This window comes from Stegostoma tigrinum, chromosome 15, assembly GCF_030684315.1.
Source record: "Stegostoma tigrinum isolate sSteTig4 chromosome 15, sSteTig4.hap1, whole genome shotgun sequence".
In the NCBI taxonomy this organism is placed as follows: domain Eukaryota; kingdom Metazoa; phylum Chordata; class Chondrichthyes; order Orectolobiformes; family Stegostomatidae; genus Stegostoma; species Stegostoma tigrinum.
The window spans coordinates 43903107-43924213 of NC_081368.1; the positions used below are offsets into that span (position 1 = coordinate 43903107).

The 21107-nt window shown below is 42.3% G+C and overlaps 1 protein-coding gene across 4 annotated transcripts in view; it reads left to right on the top strand.

The window, feature by feature from the left end:
* Nucleotides 1-4628: 4628 nt before the first annotated feature.
* clcn5b (chloride channel, voltage-sensitive 5b) overlaps nt 4629-21107 on the top strand; it is a 136915-nt gene continuing 120436 nt past the window's right edge. Inside the window, exon 1 of one of the 4 annotated variants that reach the window (XM_048544286.2) lies at nt 4629-4754. The gene's annotated coding sequence lies outside the window, so the exon portion shown is untranslated. Of the gene's footprint in view, nt 4965-5052; nt 5154-21107 lie in introns of those variants that run through there. The other 3 variants (XM_048544284.2, XM_048544287.2, XM_048544290.2) reach the window with 3 other exon arrangements.

Sequence of the window (21107 nt, forward strand, 5' to 3'; positions counted from 1 at the left end):
GGCCCATCCTGCGGGGCTGGGCCCCCCTGCACAACCTGGCCCTCCTGCACATTAGTGGGGTCCTTGCAGGGCCCTGGTGCCTTCCTCTCCTCTGGGGGGTGCTGGCCCCGCATTGCCCTTGCCGGCGACCTGGGCGTAGGTGGTCCCCCGCTGCGGGCATGCCCTATAGAGGTGGCCTGCTTCCCCGCAAAGGTTGCAGCTTTTCTCTTGTGGGCAATCCTTTGCAAGGTGTCCCTCCTCCCTGCAGTTCCTGCAGATGGTGGCTTTGCAGTCGGCCGCCACGTGACCTGACCTACCACAGGCATGGCAGACTTTAGGTTGCCCTGCATAGGTCAGGTAGCCCTTGCTTCCGCCGATCACGAAGCTGGACGGTAGGTGTATGACGTTCCCGTCCGCGCCCATCCTCAGCATCATCTTGACCTGCCTCTTACTGGTCCAGATGCCAAAGGGGTCCATGATGTGAGTTAGGTCCCCTTCCACCTCCACGTACCTTCCAAGGAAGGTCAGGACATCAACTGCTGGCACATGCGGGTTGTACATGTGTACAGTCACCATACGGCTCCTCTGCGCTGGCATCACGAACAGCGGGACAGCGGTCAATATAGAGAGGGGGCCCTCACCTCCTTTCTCCTTGAAAACCTCCAGGAAGCACTCGCAAAGCTTGGCACTCCTGAAGGTCACGTCGTAAAAACCTCCTCCGGGGAAATCCTGCAGGCAGTAAATGTCCGCAGTAGCGAACCCACAACAGTCCAACAGGACCCTCTTCACAAAGAAGGTGCGGTCCACAGGTGCACCTTCATCGACCTTCTTCACGGAAACACGGATGGTGTTCCGGTCCCCCTGACCTGGGGCACAAGCACTTGCCGCAGCCATCGTTGCAGGTTGGCTGCTCCCCTGAACCAGCATTAGGCCGAAGCTAGCATTAAGATCCACTGGTTGCAAGGGTGCACAGCCAACCCGACGTCTTCCTTTCACCTCCAACACAGCGCTCACCTCCTCTCGGTCCACAAGAGAGTGGGTCTTTATTTTGTTCCAGATGTAAGCTGGTTCACTGAGCTTGAAGGTGTGTTCCCAGATGTTTTGTCACCATTCTAGGTAACATCAACAGTGAGCCTCCGACAAAGCGCTGGTGTTATGTCCTAATTTCTATTTATCTGGTTAGGTTTCCTTGGGTTGGTGATGTCATTTCCTGTTCTTTTTCTCAGGGGATGGTAGATTGGCTCCAAATCAATGTGTTTGTTGATGGAGTTCCGGTTGGAATGCCATGCTTCTAGGAATTCCCATGCGTGTCTCTGTTTGGCTTGTCCTAGGATGGATGTGTTGACCCAATCAAAGTGGTGTCCTTCCTCATCTGTATGTAAGGATACTAGTGATAGTGGGTCATGTCGTTTTGTGGCTAGTTGATGTTCATGTATTCTGGTGGCTAGCTTTCTGCCAGTTTGTCCAATGTAATGTTTGTCACAGTTCTTGCAAGGTATTTTGTAGATGATGTTCGTTTTGCTTGGGAGGAGGGAAGTGTACGACGATAACAGGCATTAGAAAGGTAGGCAGGTGTAGGTACACGTAAATGGTTTGGGTGGGAACCTGAGAAAGTATGAAGCCTGTGGAGTTAATTCAGTGAGTTAACAGGAAACAAATGTGGATGTTTGGGGGCCCACGGAAATGTTCAGCTGGAAACCACTGGAATAGGACAGCTTACTGTCACCTTCCATCAAGATGTAAATGGAAAGTGTACAATGGGAAAGAAAATGGCTGTGAACACACACAGAGTTGGTGAGGTAAGTAACTCAACCAATGAGGGAGTGCACTGCAGCAATCACCAATCGTAGGGCTCCCAAAGTTAAATCCCATGCAATGTACAGCACACAGGCTGTCTACAATCTGGCCATCCAGAAGCAGTGATCTGTCTCTGCATTTTGCACCCTTTGGCACAACCGCTATTGTACAACTTATTAACAGCTACATCTTTGAGCCAAGATCTAAAGATGTTCAAAGGGGAGGGTGAATGGTGTTCAACATGTATACATTGTCTGCCCCACCTCCCACATTTAGATAGTGCACTGCATTTTCATCACAGATCATTATCCATTGAGCCTCATCTGTGGCCACGAGTGCTGCCAGAATGTGTGCAAAGGCTTTTAACCCCAATGCAGACTGACTTATAGTTAAAACCAGGAACTTTTATGCCATACAAGCCTTTTCCACCCACGCCGCCAAACAGTGCTCAATACATTTCCTTCTCTTTCCTGTGGTCTATCATAGTCCACTAATCGTGGTCCACTTCCTGGTCCTGTAGTGGGATAGTAGAAGCATGACAGTTGAGCCCATGGAGGGGCTGGACGAGTGGAGGAAGAGGACTCGGCCACCTCTGCACTGTCCTGAGTGGAACATGCCAAAGATCCTGTGTGGTTCTGCCTTAGGCTGATCTCAGGAGACACCTAACCAATCTCCTTGTGAGGTGGTAGCAGCTGCACTGGAGTCAAGGTTTCCTGTTTTGTAATGCTGCCACGAAGACTGTGGTCCAGAGGATGAATGGCTGGGCCAATGGAGCGCTGGTGTGTCCTCCTCTCCAAATGATCCTGCTGCTAATGGCTCGGTTCTTCAGGGCAGTTGCCAACCTATCCATGGAACAGCCAGATGTTGCATGAGTCATTGCACTACTGCAGCTTCTGGGCAATGAAGGCTATTGTGTTCCATAGGCATGTCTGTCCTGACAGCTGACACACAGGTCCTCTCTGCCTGCAGCTGAGTAGATGCCTGGTCTGCATCACCACCTGCAAATTTCCCTCCAATCCACATCCTCCAACCTGACTTCAAAATATATCTCCAAATATTATCATCCCTCCCTAGCAATATTGAGCATGCACCTGCACCACATGGACTGTAGCAGTTTAAGGTAGTTGAGCACCCTCTTCTCAAGAGCGATTAAGGATAGGCAATGAATGTGGATTGAGCCAATGGTGCCTTCATTCCATGAATGAATTTTAAAAGTTGCCATCATTTTGAACTGAGGTTTCAATAGCAGAAGCTATTGCTTGCATATCAAAAGACTTTAACAATTAAGGTTAGAGACTTTAATAAATGAAGGTTGGGTTTTGGTATTGCTAGTAGCTTAAACTTACATTTTGTGTAAATATGTGCATGAACAGGAATCAGGAAGTATACAAGTTTTATTTTTTGCTCTGCTTCCTCGACCCACATGCAAGAAATGTTGGCATGAACAAGTTGAATTCAAGGATCTGTTTTGTACTGTATGACTCTATGACCTCCATCTCCACTACCTACTGAGGCAGAGAGTTTCAAAGTTGTGCACCCTCAGAGAGAAAAATATATCCCTCTCCCCTGTCCGAAAATGGCAAACCTTAACTTTAAAAGTGTCACCTGGACTCATCCACCAGAGTAAATATCTATTCCACGTCCATCATGTCTAGACCATTTAAGGTCTTATCAATTTCAATCAAATCTAGTGAAAACAAGCCCAACCCCTCTTTTTTTAATAAAACATCCCATTCATCACAAGTATCAATCGACTTTTGAATAAAATACACTAGACTGCTTTTTTTGATGTGTCTGCTGAGGCAATTCTAGAGGAGAGGGTAAACATTTGACTCGAATGAGGGTCTCTACAACATATTCTGATCTCCGTATGCTTTTCCCAGAGCACCCCTGCAGCAAGGGCTACCTGGTCGGCAGTGACTTAATAGGACAATTATCCTTATTGTGGAATTGAATTACAATTTTCTTTTGGTTAACAGGCCCATTGAAATGGAGGGATGATGTTTCACCGTCTGAGTTGTGATCCACATGAGGCGTTTCATTAAGGCCTTGATATATTATAGTGTTCCTGGTCAGAACATAGATATTTTTATTTTGAGATTTTGGACTGAAATTAAGAAAACTGGACACTGCTTTGAAAAGCGGAGAATGAAGAAAGAGTTGTTTGAAACTTGGAAAAACAAATGAAACTAATGAACGTGTGAGAGTGGACAGAATCCTACATAAACCCCTAAATGACATACAGTATAGCATGAAATCACGAAGAATTGTATGAGGCACCAAATGAGGTCTTTCTTCGCGTTAGGAGCACATCGCAAAGGAGTTCCAGAGGTTGAAGTGGGATTCTCGTTAGGGAGCATTTTTTTTCCAGCTTTGGCAGAAATGGGGAAATTAGCACCCCACCTTAGAGGCAAGCACTGAGATATCCATAGGATAAGTGTAGTTTAGTGTAAAGGCAGGGCATCCACTATCCCGGGAAGGGTATCATAGTCTCCAAAACCAGATCCTGCCAATTGTCTTCTTACCAAGCATGTCCAAAAGGAGCATATCGTATTAGCTCTGTAGATCGCCAATGAAAATATCCTATTAAGATGTACAATTAACTGTTTAGATATCACATCTTCCCCCTTTCTACGTCCAGTCGCTTTGACACTATTCTTGATAAAATATCATTTTATAATCGCAAGTATTTCGAAAGGAAATGTAAACGAATAAAATACTGGATGTCGAACTCGAAAGTTGAAGGAAACGAATGCAAATATATCTCTGCCTTTTTACCCATCTGTTCAGCCCCTTTCTCGCTGAGATCAGTGTGAGCTACTGCCCTCGATGGACTAGGCCCGGTTTCCATGGTGACTGCATGGCCCCGCTATCACTTCCGGGGGTGTTGGTGAGGAGGTCGCAGTGGAGGTTGTGATGTGTCGGAACTTTAACGGTGTGGGTTCCAGGCCGGCCCTGTCCTGCCCTCTTGGCCTCTGGTATGTTGCTGCTGCCGCTGCCGCTGCCGAGGACAACGCTGGTCTAATCACGGGATAGAGCTGGGGGAGGGGCACAGGGACCAGCGCAGGGTTCCAGCTGTCAGGTCGGTGACTCACTCGTCTCTTTCCAGTCACTTCCTCTTCGGTCCATCTCCTGTAAATTTCATCTTGTTTTCACGAGTTTATCTCCAGTGGGACGCCCTGAGCTCGGTACTTCATTTGATCAGTTACATCCGTGATGCCTGTAACAGGGTTTGTTTCCGTTGCATACAAACATTAGCGTATTGAAGTGTTGCAGTTTCTCCCCCTTCTACCGAATACCTTCTCTCGACTTTCAGAATTACTCCTTCACCCAAAACCAGATCTCGTATCAAATATTCCCAAACAGATCAAACAGATGTGAGTTTATCCAGCCAGCGAAGTAATTTGGCAGGGATTTGTCACATGATATTTAATAATGTTAATGGACGATTTGTTTACTGATAAGATTGTGTTCTTGAAGGCAGTGACTCTGTATGTTTAGTCTCTAGTAACGTTTATGTGGGGATTACGGGATCACTTTGTTCCAAGCTATTTCTCAATAATTTCACAGTGGCTTTGCTATATATTCGTAAACTCATTTTAGGTTTGAGAATTGCTAAGACAAGTACTTCTACCTGGTTCTGAGTACTTTGAGTCAAATCTGAATAATGCGTTTGATTTTCTTGGTGAGTGCAAGGTTGACTGAAAAGCTGAGATCTTGCACTACTGTATTTATGTTAAGAAATGAAACATTAGTTTATTGCTCTTGATTTAGACATCTCATTTAGGAAAATATTGTAAAATTAATAGGTGTCAATTTTTTGGTTTTGATTTTCAGGCTGGATTCTATAATTTTCTGATGCAATGTTGTCGCATATACTGCATTTTTATCTTAACAAGTAAAGATTAAAGAGCCATACAGCACAGAAACAGACCGTTTGGTCAAACCAGACCATGCCGACCATAATCTCAAACTAAACCAGGCCCATGTCCTTCCAAACATTTCTTATTCGTGCACTTGTCTAAATGTCTTTTAAATATAACTGTACCCACATCCACCACATCCTCTGGAAGTTCATTCCATACACAAACCACTCTTTTAATAAAAAATGCCCCTCGTGTCTTTTTTAACTCTTTCTCCTCTCACCTTAGAAATATGCCCCTTGATCTTGAAATCCCCTACCCCAGGGAAAAGATACTTGCCATTCACCTTACTTTATCCCTCCTAATTTTATAAATCTCTATAAGGTCACCCCTCAACCTCCTACCTCTGAGTGAATAAAGTCCCAGCCTATTCCAACTTCCCTTTATAATACAAACCCGCCATTCCCAGTAACATCCTGGTAAATCTCTTGTGAACCCTCTCTAGCATTATAATATACTTCCTATAACAGGGTAATGAGAACTGGACATGGTATGCTAGAAGACACTTCACCAATTTCCTTTACAACCTCAACATAATGTCACTCAGAGGCCTGAGCAATGATGGCAAGCCTGCTAAATGCCTTCTCAACCACCCTATCTACATGTGTTGCAAACTTAAAAGAATTATGTACCTGAATCCTGTCTGTTCGACAACACTCCTCAAGGCCTTCCTTTTGATTGTGTAATTGCTGTCCTTGTTTGTTCTACTAAAATGCAATATCTTACATTTATCCAGATTAAACTCCATCTGCCAGTCTTCAGCCCATTGACCTAACTAATCAAGATCTCTTTGTAATCTTAGTCTTCTTCACTGTTGACCAAGCCACCAGTTTTGGAGTCATCTGCAAACTTACTAACTATGCCTTCTATATTCTCATGTAAATCATTTATATAAATGACGAACAAAAGTGTACCCCGTACTGATCACTGTGGAATGCTACTGGTCACAGACCTCCAGCCTGAAAAGTGACCCTCCACTGTCACTCTGTCTTCTGCTGTTAAGCTATTTTTGTATCCAATTGGCAAGCTCACCCTGAATCCTGTGCCATCTAACTTTAGTAATTAGTCTATCAGGTGGAACCTTGTCAATGGCTTTACTAGAGTCCAAGTAAGCAATGTCTACCACTCGACACATATCAATCTTCTTGGCTACTTGCTCAAAAAACTCAATTAATTTGTGAGACTCTACTTCCCTCATTTAAAAAAAAAGTGCAGATTGACTATCCCTAATTGTACCTTACTCTCCAAAATATATATAAATCCTAAATTTCAGAATCACTTTCAACAACTTACCCACCACCAAAGTCAGACTCACCGGTCTATAGTTCCCAGTCTTCCCCTTACAGCCCTTCTTAAACAAAGGCACAACATTAGCCCCTCTCCAGTCATCTGGCATTCCACCCATAGTTATAGATGATACTAATATTTTTGCGAGGGGAGCTTCCCACAGTGACCCAGGATACACTCGATCAAGTACTGGAGATTTATCCACCTTTTATATTTTCTAAGATCTCCAGCCCTTCCTCTCCTGTCACCATGTGAACTGTTTTCAAAACTTCAATATTTATTTCCCTCAATTCTCTAGCCTCTGTTTCTTTCTCCATAATAAAAGCTGATGCAAAATAATCATTTAATATTACCTTATTTTCCAAGGCTATCTCATATCCTCTATTTGCTGACCTGATCCCCCTCTTAAGAATGCCTGTAGTCCCTTTATACTCTTCAAGAGATTCATTTGAACCTTGTTGTCTACGTCTAAGATTCTTGACTGGAACCTCAATATCTTTATTCACCTGTTGTTCTCTCATCCTTTGGGTCTTACCTTTCACTCTGACTAGAACACAATGACTTTGAACTCTTTTGCCTCCCTGTTATCAGACTTTCCTTTACCTGCGAACAGTATGCTCCATTCAATTTTTGAAAATTCTTGTCTCCTACAATTAAAATCTGCCTTACTCCAATTAAAGACTTGAATTTGTATGGAAGGTTTTTCTTTTCCATTACTATTTTAAAACACATGGAATAATAATCACTAGACCCAAAGTGTTTCCCCCACTATCACTTCAGTCATTTGCCCTGCCTTATTACCCAAGAGAAGGTCAAATTTTGCTCTTTCACTAGAAGAAACATTTTAGATATTGATGAAGAAAATTTTCTTGAACACATATTTAACAAATTCTTCACCACATAAACCTTTAACACTACAATAGTCCCAGTCAATGGAAAATTAAAATCACCTATCATTACAACCTTTCTGTTATGTATCTGTGAGACTTTGAGTGGTCCAGCAGACAGCTTTCAATCTTCTGATTTAAATAAAAAATCTCACCCCTGAGCTATCCATGTGTAGGTCTCTCCAAGGCCTCCATAAACGTTGCCTTTCCCCAAAACTGACTTGACACAACTTGATCTGACCAACACCCTGGTCCAGCCTGGACCCAATCTGCCAAATGTGACCCGGACCTATCTCTGGAAATAATTAGCTCTTACCACTAACCCAGACAATGGTCCTCCAATTCAACCTTCTGACAGACTCTAGGCACTCATCCACTTGCCTGGTATCTATCGTCCTCACCCAGTCTGCATACCACCCCATTACCTACTCACCTTCCACACCAGCCCTTCGTTTGCCTCTCACACTCACTTTTCCTCAATCACTGTCAAATAGTCTTTGAGATTTTTAAGTCCTGAAATACTGAGTGGACTTCTCCCCAGTTTTCTGATGATTGTATTATGACATGCCAGGCTTAGAATCTTGGCCAAAACATATTAGCAACAGACAAGTGTGTAATTCTAAAGAAAGTTACCATTGAATTGAAACATCTGGACCAATGTCCATGAACCTGCTGTTACAGCTCAGTTGGGAAGAGTTTACCCATAAACAAGGTCCACTATTCCATAAGCCATTACAAGATTATACTACCTAAATAACGCACTGAAATGATCAATTTGCCTGAATGCTACTCAGGACAAAAACAATTCGTGCTGGGTTTCATCATTAATTGGAAAATAACTATTGTAAATGCACTACTTCGTCAACCAATAGAAAAAAAATTACTGATTTCCTATTATGTGACTTTAAGCTTTGCTCCTTTTAAAACACCAAGCATACACAGACATTCATTGATGAACAAGACAATTGTGCCAAAACATCTTTTTTTTTAAAATGTTGTGCATTGGAAAATATGGACAGGTAAAATAAATGCTCTGTTCTTATGGCATCAGCGGCTACCAGGTTGGTTCTTAAATCACTGCCTGTGATATAAGGGCAAATGAATAGCAAATTGTTTAAACAGAGTTTGGACAGAGAGGGAGAGATTGCCCCACTTAGAAGTCGCACTTCAGCATCTCTTCTGCTCTATGTGGCCTGGAGAAAAGTAGTTTCTTAAACACAAAATGGTTAGCCGGCTTGTTGCATGACCATCCCTTTCTAACTGACCAATTACTAAAGTGCGATCATGGCTTCCAGGCACATGGTCTCCATGATTAGATTCTGGGTGGATGACTTTCTTTCTCCCAGTGCTCACTGTCTGAGGTGATATCATCTAAGGCTTGGTACCTACCTACTCGAGTACCCAACTGGCTGTTTGGAAGCTTTGTAAATGGTTTAAATGATGGGCTATTCACACTCCAAACGTAGTTGTCTCTGGAATTCTCTAGACAGGCTGACTCCAATTAAATGACTTTCAAATAGGTGAGGTTATGGACATGCAAATATACAGCCATCTAAAAAGCTGTTATTTCATTTACTGGATTTTTTTTGTATAAATCATGGCTCTATATAAATATATGCAACATATTTATGTTTTGAAATGGTCGATGTAGAGAAAATCTTTCCACTTTTCTGTGGAACTGCACAGCTAGGTGCTATAAAATGAGAATCACCAATAATTCCAGTTCAGAGATCTAAAGAAACTTCTTCATTTAAAAAATTGTTAGAATTACTTTTCATCTTAGGAGGAATTTCTGTAACGCAAAAAAATGTTGAGGTGAGTATGTTAGATGCATTTGAGAGGAAGCTGTATAAACACATAAGGGAAGGAAAGAATAGAAGAGTTTGTGGATAGGGTTGGCCAAAGAAAGATGGGAGATTGCATAAATTTTGGGCTGCATCATAAAGTGATGCAATAAAAGCCTTCTACCATAGGCACCTGAGTTAGAAAAGATCAATTCCACCTTTTAATGCAGTAGATCTAACTGAGGAGAGTGGAGTCTTATTTATGTTTTATGGCTTGCAAAGTCAGAACTAGAGTACAAGTTGGATCTCGTCAATTTTAAATGATGACACATTTTTGCTTTTTGGGACGATTAAAAATGAAAGTTGGACAGATAGATATATAATTGAATTGTTATGAGAGTTTTTCCACTTAAAAATCAAGTGCTCTGCAATTTTGAACTGTGCAATACGATGTTGCTTTTTGACGTATTTAGTGAGCGAGTTTGTGACTGAGCAGCACTGAGTCTTTTTTTTTGAGTTGAGGAAATTCTGCACGACATCAGCTCTCAAACTGAATTACAGGTTGTTAAAACCCTCTTAAATGCCAGTCAGCAAGGAGAATCACCCACAGCAGGGCAACTGAAAACCTTTATTTCTCTATCTCACTTTTTTTGTGTGTGTGTCTCTCTCTCTTCTCTTTTCTCTTTTCTCTCTCTCTTTTCTCTCTCTCTTTTTCTCTGTCTCTCCTCTCTCTCTCTCTCTCTCTCTCTCCCCCCCCCCCCCCCCCCCCCGGAGAAAAGAACAGAAAACAAAGAAAGCTTAAAGGAGAGAATTCTACTAAGAAAAGACCAAAGTCCACCTAGTCGTCAACAACCAAATTTCAAATTTACTCATGACTGTTAGTTTTTTTCAAATTATTAAGTGAGACAATTTAACCCTTTGAAATCTGGATTTATCTTTCGATAAGTGAGGCAGCAGTGCTAACCACTGTGTCGCCATGATGGTCACAAAATCGCAGTTGGAAGCTAGCAGGATTGACCAGTATGGTGTTTGAAGCCACAACCTTGGCATTATTATCATCATGCTCTAACCATCTAAACTAACTGGCCAGGGAGGCAACATCAATACCTTCAGGAGGAGAGGAAGGAAATATAGTAACATGGAAACTGCCCACTGTACAGTTCTGTTAAATATACGTAACCAGGGTTTTTTGTCTTCTGGAGTTCAAAATGACAAGCAGTTTGTTTATCAAAACACGTTATTGTTTTCGCTGCTGCTATTTGGACCATAGCAAATTTTGACTAAACAATAATGTAAATTCTAATGGATACTTAACTCAGACTTTTTAACCTGTTTGTCAAAAGATGCAACTTATTTCTTCCACTTGGTTGCCTTGTGTAAGATTTGAGAATATAGCTTTTCAGGTTTAGTCTGGATTGACTAATGTACCAGTAAATAAGCATTAATATGTGAAAGTAGCTTTCATTTCAAACTTAGATCTTTTCAATTCCTCATTTTAAAATTAGTTTCATTCTAAAGTCAATGTCTTATCAGAACATGCTCTCGATACTTTCTAAACAACTGTTTCAGAAATTGTTCAGAGATGTTATTATACACCACTGGAGTAGGTGGAACTTGAACCTGCCGACTTAGAGGTAGGGATACTACCATTGCACTATAACAGCCTCTTAAGAAGTCAGTCTAGCTCAAAGCAGTGAACTAGTTGCAAACAGCCTGAAATGTTTATTTTAAATTGGCTTTGTATTTTGATCATAATAGAAAGATGGATTAGTTAGTTAATGACACTTTTCATGTTTTTGACATTTCTCTGAATTAAGAAGATCAGTCATCAATAAAATGAGAAAACAAGTGCAATTGAATTTTGGTAAAGCATGGTAGGAGATCTTAAACTGCTTTAGATAATTTTTCAGACCCTGGTTGTGAAGTGTAAAAGTAATTCTTGTTAAAGAACATTCCTGAAGCGCTTGGCAAATTATGCACACACCCATACTGCTTAGGTACTTGGCAATAATACAGTGGTTATTTGGATAAAAATAACATTTAGATAAAAAAGTTATACAAATTTTAAAGCAACTCAGCTGGCCTCACTCTTTTGCCCCTTCACAAGAATATGAACATTTTTCCTCTCCAGGTGCTTATCCAGATCCATTTAAAAGCAGTAATTGAATTGATCTCCAACATGTTTTCAGCAAGTATCTTCTAAGTCCTAAGCACACACTATGTAACAAAGCTCTTCCCTATGTTGCCATTGGCTTTTTTGTTACTCATTTTAAATTGGCGTCTTCTGGTTCTTGACCTTTCAGCCAATTGGAAGAATTTTTGTCTATCTACTGTATATACACTAATTTGCTTTGAATGCTATAATTAAATCTCCTGTCAACCTTCTCAGCAGTAAGTGGAACATCTTCAGCTTCTCAATTAGTCCACCTGACTAAAGTCCCAGGGATCATGTTCGGTGTTGTTTACCGGACTCTTTTTTTTTGAAGACTTTCATTCCATCCTGAAATGGTATGCTCAGAATTAAACACAATACTCCAGCTAGGGCAGAGCTATTTTTGAGAAATATATTCCATAAATAGTCTGCAAGCTTTGTACTTCATCCCTCTATTTGTAAAGCTCAGGGTCTTTTACAACTTCTTAAAAATTTTCTCAAACTTCTGCGCAACTTTCTATGATAGTCATATGCCACAAGCAAAGATGCCTCAAATAAAACAACTGGTGTAGGAAATAGTTAAGTTGTCACGCTGACTTTATAAAATGTTTAAATATGGGACTTGACAAATAACTCAATGCTGTATTTATATCATCACTTCACCTGCTGAGGAACTTCAGTGCATTGTGGCTGAAGAAATAAGATCAGAAGTCAACCATTTGACCCTTAGAGCCTGCTCTGCCGTTTGCTACAGCCATGGCTAATCTGCCTCAATTATACTTTACTCCTGCACTACAGGTCCCTTAATTTTCTTAGAGATTAGCCTTGAATACAATTCATTATGGAGCATGCGATATCTTAGGGTGGAGGGAATTCAAAACACTCAATGTAAGGAAACTTACCTTGGTCATAAATGATCAACCCCTTATCCCAAGGCTCGGCCCCTCTAATTTTGAGACTGCCAGATGTGAAAAGCAACTTCTCTGTGCCTGCCATGTCAAACCCTCTCAGATGTTTCAGTGAGATCGCCTCTTGTTCTTCTAAATTCCAGAAAGCATAGGCTCACTTTAAATAGCCTCTTGTCATCAGGCAACTCTCTTCTTCCAGGAGAAGAATTTGGTGAATATTCACTGTACTGCTTTCTATCCTTTCTTTAGATGTTGAGATTAAAACTGCACGTTGTACTTCAAGTGTGATCTCATCTCAGTCTTATACAGGCTCAGCAAGACTTCAAGACTGCAGTTCAAGAATAATGACCATCATACCTTTTGCCTTCATTGCTTGCTGTACCTCCATACTAACTTTTAATTTTCCTTGTGCAAGCACACCCACATATCTCTCTGAATGTCAGCATTTTATGAGCTTCTCACACCTTTTAAAAATATTCAATTTTTCCACTGAAGTGAATAGCTTCCAACTTCCCCACTTTATACTCAATCCGTCAACTTCATACTTAGCCATTTAGCTTGTTTCTGTCATTTTGCAGCCTCCTTATGTCATAGAGTTGTACAGGACAGAAACAGACCCTTCCGTCTAACTGTGATAATGGGAACTGCCGATGCTGGAGAATCCAAGATAACATAGTGTCGAGCTGGATGAACACAGCAGGCCAAGCAGCATCTCTCTGATGAAGGATCTAGGCCCGAAACGTCAGCTTTTGTGCTCCTGAGATGCTGCTTGGCCTGCTGTGTTCATCCAGCTCCACACTTTGTTACCTTATGTCTAACTCATCTGTGCCAACCAAACCTCCCAGCATTTGGCCCATATACCTTTAAACCCTTACTACTCACATGCCCATCCGGGTGTCCTCGCATTTTTAGATTCTTTTTAACTTTGTACTTTCAGCAAGTTTGGATACTTTACTTCTGGACTTCTTTTATAAATCATTAATGTAAATGAAAATACCTGCGGCCCAATGGGTCAACTTTGAGATTCTCCAATAGATGTGGTCTGCTAACTTAAAAATACCCCATTTATCCCTATGTTTTGCTTTCTGCCTACTAAGTTCAAGCTAATATATTTACTTCCAGAACTGTAAATTACTTATTACCCTTTGTGTGGCATCGTATTAGATGGATTTTGAAAATTCAAGCAAGTGTGAATCAACAGGCTCCTCTGTGTTAACCTCTAATTACAGCCTCAAAAAGTGTTAAAGTTGTCAAACCCTATTTCCTTTTCACAAAATCCTGCTAACTGTGTCTGGTCTTATAAAAGGTTATAAATGCATTGTTAAGACTTTATAAAATAATCTAGAATTTTCCCAACAATTAATGTCAGGTTAATTGGTCTGTAAGATCCTGTTTTCTCTCCTTTTTTTTGAATAGCAGAGTTAGGATTGGCAATTTATACTTTGCTGGGCCCATCCTAGAATCTAGGGAACTTTGAAAATTATACCAATGCATTCACTTTCCCAGCAGCTCCTTTTAGAACCCTGGAATGCAGGCTAGCAGGTCCTGGCGGTTAGTCAGCTTTCAAACCATTACATTTTTGTAATTTTTTTTGCTCATTGTTTGAAGGAACCTAAAATAACTATTAGTTCCTTTGGTGCTGTGTATCTCTGCTATGTAATTTGTGCGTTCTAATATGAAGACAGACACACAGAATTTGTTCAACCGCTCTGCCATTTCCTCATTCCTAAAAATGATTTGCCCCCTTTCTGCATTTAAAGGGACTAATGTTCCTTTCTGGCTACCTTCTCAACACAGGCCTGCTTTATTTCTCCCCTTCCCTGTAGATGAATTTAGTCTCAAGATAAAAGAAGACTTTGAGTGGCTCTTGTAGCGTTGTGCACATATGCTCCTCTGAATCTTGTTACTACTTAGATGTTTTTAGATAATAATTTCTATTTGGGGCTAATTGTGCATCACTACTGGAATTTTAGTGAAGTGTAATAGTCATAGAGGTCTATGGCACAGAAAAAGGCCCTTTGGCCCATCACATCTGTGCTGGTCAAAAACAAGCACATAATCCTAAATAATAATGGTTTGAAAAATGCTTGGCATCTTCATAGTAAAGTTCATCAGTTGCAGTGTCCAGGTGAATTTTTGTCCTGCGCCAATTTGAATTACGTGGAAGCAATGCAATTACATGTTCAAAACTTCTAAATGTGGAAGGGATGTTCAGGTGTAAAACATGAATATGAAGTCCTGGTGGGTAAAGCTGTCTTGATGAAAGTAGTGATTGGAGGAGTTTGATTAAATGACTATGAATATCTCAATTACGTAGGAAATATGTTACAAGTTAAAGCTTTTAAGTATTGGGGCTTTTATGGCACAGTGAAAGTGGTGGCATATTTAAATCCTATGAAATATTGCGATACAAAGTTGGCTGAGTGACAGCAAACAGGAATGGTGAACAACTTTAGTTTGAATCAAAGAAATGTTTATCCTGGGCTGCTGCTTGATGAATACTTGTGCTCTACTTTTGGGCGTGCAGGACACAATTTGAAGATGATGCCAAACCTAAAAGTATTATAAACTAAGAGAAAGATATTGATGACTACTCGAGCACATTGTTGGTGGCATGATTGGACTGATAGTGGGTAAAATTTAGTGGATGAAATTTAATGCGAAGACTGAAGCGGTATGTTTGTAGGGAGAATAAGGAGAGGTGATATACAATTCTCAAGGTTTGTGGAAGCAGCAGGACATGATATGCGCCAAATATTTGAAGGTGGCAGGGTAGGTTGTTATACAGCTTTACAAGTTATTTGTAAATAAAACTAGAGTACAAACTAGGAAGATCTGGTAAACCTTCATGAAACATTAGTGAACGTGGAGAAGGAATTCAAGAGTATGGTAGAGAGATGTACAAAAATGCTTCCAAAGATGAAGAACATTAGTTATGCAGCTAGTCTGGCTATATTGTTTTTTTTTTATGAATATACTGTACAGGTAAACTCCAGGCATGTATGGGACACGGGACTGGGATGTCATCGATATTACAAAAACTTGGCTGAGGAAGGACGGGACTAGCAGCTCAATCGTCTAGGTTTTACAATTACAGGAATGATAGAAAGAGAGGCGAGAGGAGGGGGTGTAGCATTTTTGACCCAGGAAAACAATACTGTGATTAGGAAGTTATTCCTGCAAGATCATTTAGTGAAAATATGGGTTGAAATTAGAAATAAGAAAGGGATGATCATCTTGATGGGATTGTAGTACAGGCCTCCCAGTAGTCAGGGAAATTGAGAAGCAAATATGTGGAGAGATTTCAAATAAATGTAAGAATAGGAAGGTTGTAATAGTAGGTGATTTTAATTTTACATTTTTATTTTTAACTTTTATTGATTAATTTTAATTTGATTGCGACTGCCATAGTGTTAAAGGTTATGATGGTGAAGAATTTGTTAAATGTGTTTAAGAAAATTTTTTTTGTGTTGAACCTCAGGATTTGAGAGAGATATTAAGCAAATATTTTGAATCAATTTTTACTGTTGAGAAAGAAACAGATGCTGAAGACCCCAGGGAAATTAAAATATATATTTAAGCTTTCAGGGGTACAATACATCTTCATTTAGAATTGGTGGCACAGTAGGTCAGTAGTTCGCACTGCTGCCAGACAGCACGAGAGACCCGGGTTCTGCATGGAACTTGCACCTTCTCCCTGTGTCTGCGTGGGTTTCTTCTGGGTGCTTCGGTTTCCCCTGGGTGCTCCAGTTTCCTCCCACGCTCCAAAAATGTGCAGGCTAGGTGGAATGACCATGCTAAATTGCCCACAAAGTTCATAGATGTGTAGATTAGCTGAGTTACAGGGCGATGGGTCTGGATAGGATGCTGTAAAAGTTGGTATGGACTTGATGGGCCAAAGGGCCTGTTTCCATAATGTAGGGATTCTATGATCTCATTCTATAAATTAATATTGTTGTTTTGAACATAGTTCACATGATAGCAGTAGTAGTGCTAGAGGTCTTAGAAAACATAAAGGTAAATAAATCTCCAAAACCTGATCTTGTGCATCCCAGAATATTTTGGGAAGTTAAGGGGGAAATTGCAGAGCCTCTAGCAGAAACATTTATATCATCTGTAAACAGGGGTAAACTACCGGAGGACTTGAGGGTAGCTAATGTTGTGCCGTTGTTTAAGAAAGGCTGTAAGGAGAAGTTTTGTAATTATAAACCTGTGAGGCTGACGCCAGTGGGTATGTTGCTGGAGGTAATTCTGAAAGATAGGATTTCCATACATTCGGAGAGGCAAGGGTTGATTAGGGATAGTAAGCATGGTTTTGTGCAAGGAAAATAGTGTTTCACATACTTGATTGAATTTTTTTAGAAGTAACCAGGCAGGCTGATGAGGGCAGAGTTGTTTACTTGGTCTTTAGTAAAGTCTTTGACCAGATTCTGCATGGTAGGCTAATCAGTAAAATTAGATGACATTGGATTCAGGGCGAGCACGCCAATTGGATACAAAATTAGCTTTTTGATAGGAAACAGAAGATGGAGGTGAAGGATTGTTTTTCAAACTGGAGGCCTGTGACCAGTGGTATTCCACTGGGATTGGTACTTCTTCCACCTTTTGTCATTTATAAATAAGTTTTGGATGAGAACATATAGGCAGCGTGGGTAATAAGTTTGCAGGTGACATGAAAACTTGTGTAGCTGACAGTGAGGAAGGTTATTTAAGATTACAAGGATCAGTTAGGTCAGTGGGCTGAGAGGAGTGGCAGATGGAGTTTAATTTGGATAAACGTGAGGTATTGCATTTTGGTAATACAAACAAGGGCAGGATTTTAAAAATTTAATAATAAATCCTTGGGTAGTGTTGTAGAACAGAGAAACTGAGGGCTTCATAGAACATAGAAAAGTACAGCACAGTACAGGCCCTTCGGCCCACGATGTTGTGCCGTGGAATATTCCTAATCCAAAAATAAAATAACCTAACCTACATTCCCCTCAATTCACTGCTGTCCATGTGCATGTCCAGCGGTCACTTAAATGTCACTAATGACTCTGCTCCCACGACTACCACTGGTAAACTGTTCCATGCGCTCACAACGCTCTGAGTGAAGAACTTCCCTCTGACGTCTCCTCTATACCTTCCTCCTAACACCTTAAAACTATAACCCCTCGTGGCAGTCAATCCTGCCCTGGGGAAAAGTCTCTGGCTATCGACTCTATTCATGCCTCTCATTACCTTGTACACCTCGATCAGGACACCTCTCTTCCTCCTTCTCTCCAGAGAGAAAAGTCTGAGCTCAGTCAACCTCTCCTCGTAAGACAAGCCCTCCAGTCCAAGCAGCATCCTGGTAAACCTCCTTTGCACCCCCTCCAAAGCCTCCACATCTTTCCTATAATAGGGCGACCAGAACTGGACACAATATTCCAAGTGTGGTCTCAGCAGGGTTTTGGAGAACTGCAGCATAACCTCGCTGCTCTTAAACTCGATCCCCCTGTTAATGAAAGCCAAAACACCATATGCTTTGTTTACAACCTTATCCACCAGGTTCGTAGTTCTTTGAAATTTGCATCACTGGTAGACAGGATGGTTAAGAAGGCTTTTCGTGTACTTGCCTTGATTGATTGTCCAGACCTTTGAGTGTAGGAATTGGGACATCATGTTGAGATTGTACACGACATTGTTGAGGCCTCTTCTGGAGTACTGTAAGCAGTTTTGATTGCCCTGTTATAGGAAAGATATTATTAAGTAGAGGGTTCAGGAAGGATGTTACCAGGAAAGGAGGGTTTGAGATATAAAAATAGACTGGAAAAGCTGGGACTTCCTTTCACTGGAGCATAGGAGGTTGAGAGATGACGTTTAGAGAGGTTTATAAAATCTTAGGAACGTAGATGAGGTGAATGATGAGGGTATTTTCCCTAGGGTGGGTGAGTTCAAAATTAGAGGGCAGTCTTTTTTAAGGTGCGAGGAGACAGATTTTAAAAGAGGTGAGGGGGTAAATGTTTTTACACAGGGTGGCATATGTGTAGAATGAACTGCCCGAGAAAGTGGTGGATGCAGGTACAGTTAAAATGTTTACAAGACATTTGGATAAGGTCATGAATAGGAAAGATTTGGAGGGATATGGGCCAAGTGCAAGTGGTTGGGACTAGTTTAGTTTGGGAAAATGGTTGGTGTTGACTGGCTGTACGAAAAGGTCTGTTTCCACGCTGTATGACTCTATGGACTCTTATATTGGAACTCTTCTTGGAGAAAAGGTTGAGACAATAGTTGATTGAGGGGTTCAAAATCATGAGGTGTATTGAAAGTGTGGGCAGGGAGAAGCTGTCAATTTTGATAGCATTGAAAATGAGATGGATCCAGTTTAAGGTGAATTATAAAAGAACCAACAGTGTCATGAGGGGGAAAAAAAAAATCTGCATTCACACAATGGGTGGTCACAATCTGAAATGTTTTGCTTGTCAGTATGGTAGAAGGAAATTAAATCATGGTTTTCAAGACAAAAAATTAGATAATTAATTTAAGGGAAAACAGTTGCAAAGTTACGTTGGTAAAATGCGACTGAGTCGCTTTTGGAGCACCAGTACGTACATGATAGGCCAAATAGCCACATTCAGTGTTGTAACTATTTTGATTTGTTTCTAGGATAATAAAATGTGAGGCTGGATGAACACAGCAGGCCAAGCAGCATCTCAGGAGCACAAAAGCTGACGTTTCGGGCCTAGACCCTTCATCAGAGAGGGGGATGGGGGGAGGGAACTGGAATAAATAGGGAGAGAGGGGGAGGCGGACCGAAGATGGAGAGTAAAGAAGATAGGTGGAGAAGGTGTGGGTGGGGAGGTAGGGAGGGGATAGGTCAGTCCAGGGAAGACGGACAGGTCAAGGAGGTGGGATGAGGTTAGTAGGTAGCTGGGGGTGCGGCTTGGGGTGGGAGGAAGGGATGGGTGAGAGGAAGAACCGGTTAGGGAGGCAGAGACAGGTTGGACTGGTTTTGGGATGCAGTGGGTGGGGGGGAAGAGCTGGGCTGGTTGTGTGGTGCAGTGGGGGGAGGGGATGAACTGGGCTGGTTTAGGGATGCAGTGGGGGAAGGGGAGATTTTGAAACTGGTGAAGTCCACATTGATACCATATGGCTGCAGGGTTCCCAGGCGGAATATGAGTTGCTGTTCCTGCAACCTTCGGGTGGCATCATTGTGGCAGTGCAGGTGGCCCATGATGGACATGTCATCAAGAGAATGGGAGGGGGAGTGGAAATGGTTTGCGACTGGGAGGTGCAGTTGTTTGTTGCGAACTGAGCGGAGGTGTTCTGCAAAGCGGTCCCCAAGCCTCCGCTTGGTTTCCCCAATGTAGAGAAAGCCGCACCGGGTACAGTGGATGCAGTATACCACATTGGCAGATGTGCAGGTGAACCTCTGCTTAATGTGGAATGTCATCTTGGGGCCTGGGATGGGGGTGAGGGAGGAGGTGTGGGGACAAGTGTAGCATTTCCTGCGGTTGCAGGGGAAGGTGCCGGGTGTGGTGGGGTTGGAGGGCAGTGTGGAGCGAACAAGGGAGTCACGGAGAGAGTGGTCTCTCCGGAAAGCAGACAGGGGTGGGGATGGAAAAATGTCTTGGGTGGTGGGGTCGGATTGTAAATGGCGGAAGTGTCGGAGGATAATGCGTTGTATCCGGAGGTTGGTAGGGTGGTGTGTGAGAACGAGGGGGATCCTCTTGGGGCGGTTGTGGCGGGGGCGGGGTGTGAGGGATGTGTCACGGGAAATGCGGGAGACGCGGTCAAGGGCGTTCTCAATCACCGTGGGGGGGAAGTTGCGGTCCTTAAAGAACTTGGACATCTGGGATGTGCGGGAGTGGAATGTCTTATCGTGGGAGCAGATGCGGCGGAGGCAGAGGAATTGGGAATAGGGGATGGAATTTTTGCAGGAGGGTGGGTGGGAGGAGGTGTATTCTAGGTAGCTGTGGGAGTCGGTGGGCTTGAAATGGACATCAGTTACAAGCTGGTTGCCTGAGATGGAGACTGAGAGGTCCAGGAAGGTGAGGGATGTGCTGGAGATGGCCCAGGTGAACTGAAGGTTGGGGTGGAAGGTGTTGGTGAAGTGGATGAACTGTTCGAGCTCCTCTGGGGAGCAAGAGGCGGCGCCGATACAGTCATCAATGTACCGGAGGAAGAGGTGGGGTTTGGGGGCCTGTGTAGGTGCGGAAGATGGACTGTTCCACGTAACCTACAAAGAGGCAGGCATAGCTGGGGCCCATGCGGGTGCCCATGCCCACCCCCTTAGTCTGTAGGAAGTGGGAGGAGCCGCAGGAAATGCTACACTTGTCCCCACACCTCCTCCCTCACCCCCATCCCAGGCCCCAAGATGACATTCCACATTAAGCAGAGGTTCACCTGCACATCTGCCAATGTGG